The 10,000-nt window shown below is 36.4% G+C and overlaps 1 protein-coding gene across 3 annotated transcripts in view; it reads left to right on the top strand.

The window, feature by feature from the left end:
• The window catches only part of LOC145260644 (ligand of Numb protein X 2-like), a 432,919-nt gene that overhangs the window by 310,298 nt on the left and 112,621 nt on the right, over window positions 1–10,000 (top strand). The gene's annotated exons all lie outside the window — the stretch shown is intronic.

Genomic DNA, 10,000 nt, shown 5'->3' with positions numbered 1-10,000 from the left:
CGCCACCTCCCTTCATCTTAGGAAAAAAAACATGTTATAAATATTAGATCTAGCTTTTTTGCAGTGAATAGAGCACATTAAAGTTAAGTTGTTCTAATAATGCAGATGTGTGGGAGTCAATTTCAATTTTTTCTTTTTAAATTACATGTTTCTATATTGTCTTTTAGTTCTCATATTTAATCATCAATGTTTCTGACAAAGGGGGAAGAATTAATTTTTGTGAGGTCGAAATCTATCCATATATCACTTATAGTGGCCAAGATTTTGAAGTACTTTTTCAGGGTAACTTACATCAGATGGCTTCATGACTTGAAAAATAAAAATAAAATAGCATCTACGATAACAATAGTCCCTACAGGTGGAACTATAAAATTGTTGCTCTAGAAAAGACATGATTCTATTTCCGTTAAATGAAAACTGTCTTTTTTTGCTGAAGACTATCTTCTAGTTGGCCAGTTGTATACGAATCCCAATTCTATCTTGTCTGAAAGTGGCACAATGCAAGTGAGATCAGAGATGTGCCACTGTACAACTCCTGCTCTCTACCAATCCAAGTTATGCCAACAAAACTTTGTCAGCACCCTCAAAATACAAATGTGGATGGTTCGACGCTTGAGGGCACAGCTCAATAGAGTTTCTGGTCATAATTATGATCTTTGGTGCGGTTTCAAGTGAGGGCCACTTCTTCAAAATTGGTTTGAAAGTCAATACCAAAGTGTACCTGGATGTGCTGAGGAGTGTGCTGATCCCCTGATACAATCAGGTGGCCGCTGGCAGACCCTGGGTGTGGCAGCAGGACTCAGCCCCAGCCCACAAATTAAAAGACCAATTTTGTACCCGTCTCTCACTGCCCCCCTCTCTTCCCAGCTGCATTTCCCCCAGTGAATTAAATGCGCCCCCAGATACCAAACTGGACATATTACGACTCTGTGCCATTCTCTCACTGTCCCCCCCTCCTCTCCAAACCTGAACCTGGTGGACTACTTTGCTTGGTCATACGTCAAGAACATCAGCAACAAAGCCCCAAAGCCAGCCTGATTGCTGCCAGCGCTTGTGGAAAAGGCATGCTCTCAGTTGCGAACCCGTATCAAGGCAGTGATTGAGGCTGAAGGCAGCTACATTGAATAGATGTCAGCTCTACTACATAATAAAGTTACCTGAATTGATTTTTTCAATAAGTTTTAAAATATAGCTGTAGTGTTGTTTTCTTTAGGGCAACAAATTTATCGTTCTATCCTGCATGTACGTGTGTGTGTGTGTCTATATATATGTATATACTTCAGGCTTACGCCTAGAGTGTATGAAACGCGGAATATTCAGTGTAGCTTAATCGCCATATACATTTTATAACTTACTAACTAGCTCTACCTACGTATTGAGCACTTTTGAAGTAAATACTTAAAGTTTACACATAAATCTATACTTTCGTATATTTTAATATTTTATGTGAGTAAATTTAGTAGTTATATATATATATATATATATATATATATATATATAACCCTGTAAGATAACAATTGTCGTGCAAATAATCCAAATAAAATTTTGTGTTTTTGTATACCGAATAAAAATTTATTTGTTTACCTATCAGAAATCATCAACTGCGTTCAGTTAAAGAAAAAAAAATAACGAATGTTTGGTGGATTACACTCTTTTTTTTCTATTCATGAATGTATTATTCTAATTATCTCCCTTTCCGACTAAAAAATAACAAAAAATCTAAATTACTCCTGAGGAAAAAAAAAATAAATAAATAAATATATTGCAGACAGGATCAACTCGACTTGCTGGAAATCCAACATGGCTGCTAAGTGACACAATCAATCACTTGAAATAAGATCTTCAGAAACTCCTCACATTTAAATGTAAAAAAATCCACACACACACAACGTTATCCAGTTTGACTACTTTTCTGAGTTAGTGATAGGAGAAAGAATAATAATTATAAAAAAAAGCACCAATCCTCCACCTACACAACCGCCCCCCCCCCTGCATTGGCTGTTTAACAAATGGGATTTTTTTTTATAACATCTCTATAAAAGGAGATTGTTGCAAGAAGGACCAACTGCCGGAAATCCAAGATGGCTGCTAAATAAAACAAAGCCTTCCCCCAATGCAATGCTGTAATTATCTCCCTTGACTGACCCATGAAAAAAGGAAATACATTGTTGCATTAACGGTTAACTTACTAGAAACTCAATATGGTTGCTTAGTAAAACAATACATTAATGACTGGTGCTTATATAGTATTGAGCACAATGAAAATCACAGTTCCAAATAAAAAAGCAAAAATAAATATCTACCCCAAAAATTAGGAAAAACTATTGAGTAGAATTCTAATTAAAAATAAAACCAGTTTTATCATAACTTGCTGGTCCACCATTGATAAGAGCGGAAATCCCATAAATCAGGGAGAGCTAATTCAGTTTGTCATTTATCTAAGTAATAATGAATTGTGGACTTGCAAAATACGAAAACTGATTTTTGATTTTAAACTAGCCTGGGCACCCGGCGTTGTCCGAGTGTTTGGAGGTGTGTGTTGAGCAAAGCAAAAAAAATAAATAAAAAAAAGTGGTGGCAAGCAGGCAGACTCGAACCCATGCCATGAAGGAGGAAAATAATGTAAAAAAAAAAAAAAAAAAAAAAAAAAAAAAAAAGTGACATCTTTGCCATTGCGTCCCTCGCCAAACCGGAAGTGGCGAAGGTTTAAATTAAGGCTAGTAAATTGAAAAGAGGGGATGATTTTTGAAAATATCAGCCAAAAAAGCAACCATTCTCTGTAGAAAAGTGACCAGTTGAGAATGAAGGAATTAATGTTTTTGTCAATTCTGTTGAAAATCCAAGATGGCTGCTTAATAAAACAAAGTTCACCCCCAAATGTGATGCTATAATTATCTCCCTTGCTGACTTATCCTTGAGAAAAGGAAATACATTGTTGCATTAATGGTTAACTTGAAACCATACAAGCGAAGTAAGAACCCTGTTTAAATATAAAAAAAAACAATGTTAAAACTTCTTTAAAAAAAATTGTTGCCTGGGTGTTTGTGGGGGGGGGGCTTAAAAAAAACAGTTTTGGTAAATAGTTAGGATCGAACTCGAAGTCTTGAGGCGAAGGTGGAAAAGAAAGTGTGAAAAAAACCTGACACGTTACCCGCTCGGCCAACAAAGAGCGACTGAAACACATTTGAATTTATTTATTTAAGTATTAAAAACAGAACTGACACGTGCCCGCAGTAAAAGTTAACTCTGCTACTTCTATTTGACCTCTTTAATGAGGTCAAATAGAAGTAGCGGACTTAACTTTTGCTGCGGGGCAGCTTTTGGGTTTGTTTACCCAACTTTGGTCGGTTGTTTCCTCAAGATGTTGGGGGGAGCGACCAGCTCCCCATTGTCCAGATTGAATAGCAATTGTCTGATATAAAGAGTTTCCGAACGTTCCCCGGTGCAATTGCCGGGAACAGCACCTCAGCTTTGAATTAGTTTCGGTTTTATACAAAAAAGCTGAATGAACAAAAGACGGGCTGAAATAGTAATAATTTTGTAAAAATCGACGTAAATAAATCTAGACGCAATGCGCATTTGCAAATCGTACATATTATGATCTAGGGGCTATATAAACAGTTCTAAGCAATAGTAACCCCCCCCCCCCGGGACTGTCAGCAAAAAAAGCCTTTTCGAGACATACAAAAAATGCCCGCGCATTTGCCTTTTCTATATATAGATTAAAATTCTTTTGAATAATTTCCTTTATTTTTAGACGTGAGGATATACCTAAGTATAGCAAAGACTTTCCACTTGGAATGAGATTTTCATATGTTCCCTATAAACATCGAAACTTCTCGCATTACATATCTAAAAGAATAAATGAGAAAGTTTTGTTTTCCAATTATCTTAACTATTCATTCATTCAAGTTGTGTCCTGCCTGGTTCAGGCATTGACGGCTATGACTCTACCCCCCCCTCCAAGATATTCATGAATTCATTGTTGCTCATCATTCACGTTTTCTCGTTTGATGTATTGCCACAGCTTTCTTTGCAGTTGTCCAGTCAGTAAGTTGCAGTTTCTTTCTCTCCGAGCAGTACCCATACTGGGTGCTTGTCCTGACCATTGTACCCAAAGAGATCTTCTACCCAGCACAGCAAAATACGAAACCAAGAACAGAATTATTCCTGATTCCTTCTCTATTACATCAGTCACCTCCTTTCCATGACCTCACGTTCCTTTGATCGGGAGGCTGAAGTGGGTTCTCAACCTTGGCCAGGGGTCTCCCACAGACTAGCGAAGGGAAGGAGGTGCCTAACTTTTCCTTTGACAGTAGTACTGTCCTGTCACCCTATACAGCGCCTAGTATTCCCAAATTGTCACCCATCTGGTATTAGCCAGGCTCATCGTTGCTTAACCATGGTGATCTGGTGAGAACTGGTGTGTCAGCATGCTATATATGATGATGATGATGACTGGCAGTTGCATAGCAACCATATCCAATTGCGCACTAGGTTGGGCTACAGCTTCTTTGATGGCTGATTAAGATTATCTTTGAGTGGCATAGGCGACTGCATCCATCACAGATGAAGGTAGGCTCATTTGGTCGTATTTCTTGCCTCCTTCGTTGGCGTCTGAGCTCTTGGTTGTTTCTATAATCTCTCTTCTCTAAATGTAGTATATATCTTAACTATATTGACATCAAAACGTGTTTTGCTTCATTTATAAAATTATATAACATAAGGATTTGAAATGCTGTATATGTTTTTCAATCTATGGTCCCCCCCTCGCAAACTTTCACAAGAAACACTAGACTAGCTGAAAACATTATCAATAATTTTCCCCCCTCTTTATCTGTGCCTAAACCTAAACATAGATTCCATGATCAAAGCTTCTTTCTTAGAACTGCACGCCTGTGGAATTGTCTTCCGTTTTCCTGCTTTCCAGCTGTCTATAATATGATTGTCTTCAAGTCCAACGTGAACAAGTTTCTGATGAGCCGTTCCACTTAAGTTAACAAATTTACCGAACTTCCATTACTATCGATTACTATATTGTCCTTTTGACTACTCTACACTCTTTAACCCTTATCCTTGAGTGGCCTATTGGCCTTGATAAGTGGTGACGCCTATGTAAGGTCAAGGTGTTCACTTAGTTTATGTTCATCTTCATCTTTTCCAGAATGTTGTCTACCGATCTTCTTTTGGACCAGCTTCCTTGTATTGTCTTCGACATATATTAGGTTGGTGCAAAAATGTTGTTTTTTGACGTTCAACTTAAAGTAAAAAAAAGAAACAACATTTTTGCACCAACCTAATACTTTGCGCAGTCCTGTATTTATCATCATCAGCGGTCCTGCTGTATAACTACGGCTCTTCAAATTACACCTAGGAATCTCTACTGTGCAGGGGTGAGATTTAGCTGCTTGTCGTGTTTGTCGGGGGTATTTACATCGAGAAGGTACAAGTGTTTGTAGTTTGTTGGAGCATTCACCATTAAAATAGTTGTAGAACAGGCAAAGAGATGCAACATTTCGTCGTGGGACAGAGGCTTAAGCTTAAATAACTTAATATTACTATCTTTTAATCCTAGAATAGTCAATATTATCTGGTCGACCATTAAAGCGTTTAAATTTAATCAAAATGTGCTCAATAAAACCACCTTGGAACACATGATGTAAAAAAGAAATATTGGCATCTATAAATATAAAAGCGAAAATGTATGTATGTATGTATGTATGTTTGCTTTTTGTGTATGTCTGTAAAAGGCTTTTTTTTTGCTGGAGTTCTCGGTCAGCTCATTCCTTTTTAAAACTTTTTATATGCTGTCTAAATGATAATATCTAAGACTTACAAACGGGGATCGCATGTGTATTTAATTTACCTGACTTTCACGCGTTATTTTTTCCAGATTTTTAGATCGTCGCTTTTCAGTATAAAAAAGTGAAATTGGATTTGAATCGTCAGTTCTCGGTGGTCTCCGGAAAACGATGTAAACGTTTGGTCAATGTCGGCTTTTTTTAGCGTCATATCAAACAATTGCTTTCGTCTGGACACTCCCCTAATAAACGGGGAGCTGGTTTTCACCAAAGTTGAGTAAAAACAAACAAACCGAGTTACTGACCTCATTAAAAACTGTCCCACAGAAAATGTTAACTGCTGACTAGCTATTGTTTATATCGTCATAACGCTCACAGAAAATGTTAACTCCAAGATCTCCACTTGACCTCATTAAGTCATTAGGTGCGGGCACCTGTCAACGGTCTTTCTACTTAAATAAATTCAAACATCTTTCAGTAAGTCTTTCTTACTGGCCAATTGGTTAACGTGTCATGTTTTTTTCACATTTTATTTTCCAAATTCACCTCAGGGCTTTGGGTTCGATCCTACCTACATATGAACTTTTTTTTTACCCCCCCCCCGTGTTTCTCACCCGGGCAACGCCAGGTACCCCTGCTGGTCAATAATATAAATCTCACCTGTCTGTTTAAATGTATGTATGTATGTATGTCTGCCTAAAACTTTCGACATAGGCGACGGATTTTCACAAGATCAGTATAATTTTGAAGGTCGACAAATATCGAAAAATTGGCCAAAAACATTAATTCCTTCACCCTCAACTGAGCAGTTGTCTATAAGGAGGGGGTCGATTTTTTGCGAGCCATTTTTGAAAGTCATCGTATCAGTTGGATTGACTTTACCTAATTTTAACGTTCCAAACTTCCGGTCGCATCATGGAGTAGAGGTAAGATGTCAGCTTTCCTTTCACTTTCTTTTCTGCCTTCGCGTCATGAGTTCGAACCTTCTTGCCTACTACCACTTTTTTTTTTTTTTTGCTCAACACACGCCTCCAAACACCCGGGCAATGCCGGGCACTCAGAATAGTATATGCAATAGAGAAGGAATTAGGAATAACTTGAAGATGTCTGCCATTAAATGATCTACCGTGATAGTGTTGTCGACCTCCTATGTGAGAGGCTGCCAATTAATTTTTTATTTTTAAATCATTTCATGGGAAAATGAGATTTGCGTCTATTTGGAAAGTCGACCTTTTCAGTTTACTTAAATTAGCCAAATTGATTCGCGCTCATATCCAATGCACACTAAATGAGATTTTCTTCTCGTCTAAATTACCTCGGTGAAAAAATAAGTATGTAAGAAAAAAACATGTCTGATGTACGTGCATGGAGGGTCGTTTAAGAAGTAGAAACTTCCTATTTTTTTTTTATCTCTTTTTTTTTCTTTTTTTTTCTTTTTTTTTCTCTTTTTTTAATCTCTTTTTTTTCTCTTTTTTTTGTTTTTTCTCTTTTTTTTATCTCTTTTTTTTCTCTTTTTTTCTCTCTTTTTTCTCTTTTTTTTTCTCTTTTTTCTCTTTTTTTTTCTCTTTTTTTTTTAACTCAAGAAAGTGAAGAACTACGAAGACAGAAGTGGTTCCATTAAAACGAACGACCTTTTGTGTTCCAGAATTTATTTTTCTACATAGTCATCATCATTCTCAATGTAGTTTGCCAGGAATTTAATGACTCATGTCTGCTTTTGATGCATGTCCATGACGGGTTGCTTTTTTTTTTTTTTTTAAGAGTCTCACACCATCAATATCTACAACGGAGAGATGATACTTTTTGGGGCATGGATGTAGAAGTTCAGTCATCATAACAATGCAATTTGCAATACCCCTCTGATCTGTTAGGGCAGAATAAAAAAAAAAAAAAAAAATAGGAAGCATTATTTTGGAAATGCCCCTCATATATCCAACTACTGAAATCCAGATTTGGTGATGATGGTGGTTCTCAACCTTGTGTCATACTTGTAATTACAGTTTCTATAATGACTAGAGAAAAGTTAAAGTTCACAATTTGTAATTCATACCTTGGTTGCTAGTTGGCCCTCCTATATCCACCTACACTGTGACCTTCCCAGACCAAGGGCAATGCTGTCCTGTAATTAAAGCTTCTTTTTATGCTTTGAAAAAGACAAACTCAAGACGAAACTGATGGAAGACAGTGGACATGTATTCAACTTGATCTTCATTCCAAATCACTGACAGTGATAATAGAAGACAAATCGAAATCACTGACTAGTTTCGAGGTACCTTCAATAAGTTTCCAGACATTTTTTTTTTTTTGTACAGCCATTTAAAATTGTTGTAGACTTTTAAAAATTCAGTATATCATTGCTATACATCTTATGAGATGACTGACTATGGTTTCATGTCCAAAATGAAATTGTCATAGCTGGTGAAAACGTGAGGACACATTGTCTTTAAAACTTGGAAAAAAATGCCACAGAAACGTATGGAATGCTTCAAACTACTTTTGGACCATCTTACATAAATCAAGCATCAGTTTTTGAGTGGCATAAAAGATTCAAGGACGAGACGAGTGTGAAGACTAAGCAAGTTAAAACACCAGAGTTGATTGGCCAAATAAAGAATTTTATGAATAAGGACAGTCATGTGTCTGTTGAGACAATAAGCGCACAGTTTGATGTCAGTGTGGGAACTGTACACATGTTTATTTGCGAGGAACTGAAGATGCGGAAGATTTTGCACAAAGTTTGTCCCAAGGGTACTACATACTTGTCACAGACTATTTGGCCAAAATGGGCATCCAAACAGTTCCTCAGCCTCCCTATAGTTCAGGCCTTGTTCCCTGTGACTTTTGGTTATTCCATAAGCTAGAGGCTATCGTTATCAGACAGACATAATATTCGCATGCACATCTCAGTTTCTTTCCATTTTTTACTTCATTTTTTAAAAGAATTTAATATTTAATACCGGGCAACACAGGTACATTTGCTAGTATATATATGTGTGTGTGTGTGTGTGTGTGTGTGTGTGAGTGAATGTTTTGCTTGCCTTCTTGTCATTTGTTGTGATTATTATTTTCCACTACTTATACCTCTTTCTATATCTGTTATACCGACAGATAAAAATCAATATTCTGACTGAGAGTATAAAAGAAAAGTCCATTACTGTCAATATAATACTTAACTTTTATATATAAACTTTATCCAGAAATTACATCCTGTTTGTCCATGTATTAATTTGAAAACCACTTCCCTATGTTGTACCAAATCAGGCTGTCTGAAGATATTGGTTTCCTGGCACAAAATGCATTGAACATTGGTGCTTTTTGTTTTTCTACTTCCTTTTGCAAAACTTAATTATGTTCTGCAAAACCCAAAACAAAAACGACCAACCTTTTTCCCCCCCTTCTGCGTCTTCCCGTTTTTCCTTTCTCTTTCTATCCCCCCCCCCTACTTTCTGACTGCTTTCCTAACTTAAAATGTACCAAACATTAATACTGTAACCTTTTTCTCTCTTCCATTGCAAAACTCATTCATGTTCTGCAGAGCAGGGAACAAAAACGTTAAAATTCACTATAAAACAATCAAACCAAACACTACAAACTAGCGATTGAAGATACAAAAAGTTTGAAGAATAAAAACCTTCTACAAAATAACTGGATGCAACATGAATACTATTTCCAAAATAACTGGATTCTGCATTAAATAACCCGAAAATGGTTGATATGCCGTAAAACAAAACAACCAAACCAAACTCTACAAATAAATATTTGAGAATATAAAGAACTTGAAGCATAAAACTATTTCCAAAATAACTGGATTCGGCATTCAATAAAACCAAAAAGCGATGATATGCCCTAAAAAAAAAACAAAAAAAAACAACGAAACCAAGCCAAACCATGTTAAAGGTTACAATAAAAACCTGATGGTTGCAAAGTTTGAAGGTATATGCTCCAACTCCGACTCTTTGTATTCTGAAAATTCTAATTCCAACAATTCTAAAATATCTGAGTCTTGTTCCTTATCAAGTTTTTCTAATTTTTGGACTGTCCGTTGATTCTTCCAAAATTAAAACATCATACGTCAGTATTATTGAGAACTAGCAAAAATCAGGTTTAGTCATGATCGGTGTAGTGGTTTGGGCTGTATGAGAGTTGTACACACACACACACACACGAACGTTACTACTTTATATATATATATATATATA

Source organism: Euprymna scolopes, chromosome 36, assembly GCF_053919585.1.
Source record: "Euprymna scolopes isolate OS-2025 chromosome 36, ASM5391958v1, whole genome shotgun sequence".
In the NCBI taxonomy this organism is placed as follows: Eukaryota; Metazoa; Mollusca; class Cephalopoda; order Sepiida; family Sepiolidae; genus Euprymna; species Euprymna scolopes.
The sequence above is the reverse complement of the archived record's forward strand: the minus strand, read 5'-3'. Positions and strand labels throughout refer to the sequence as shown.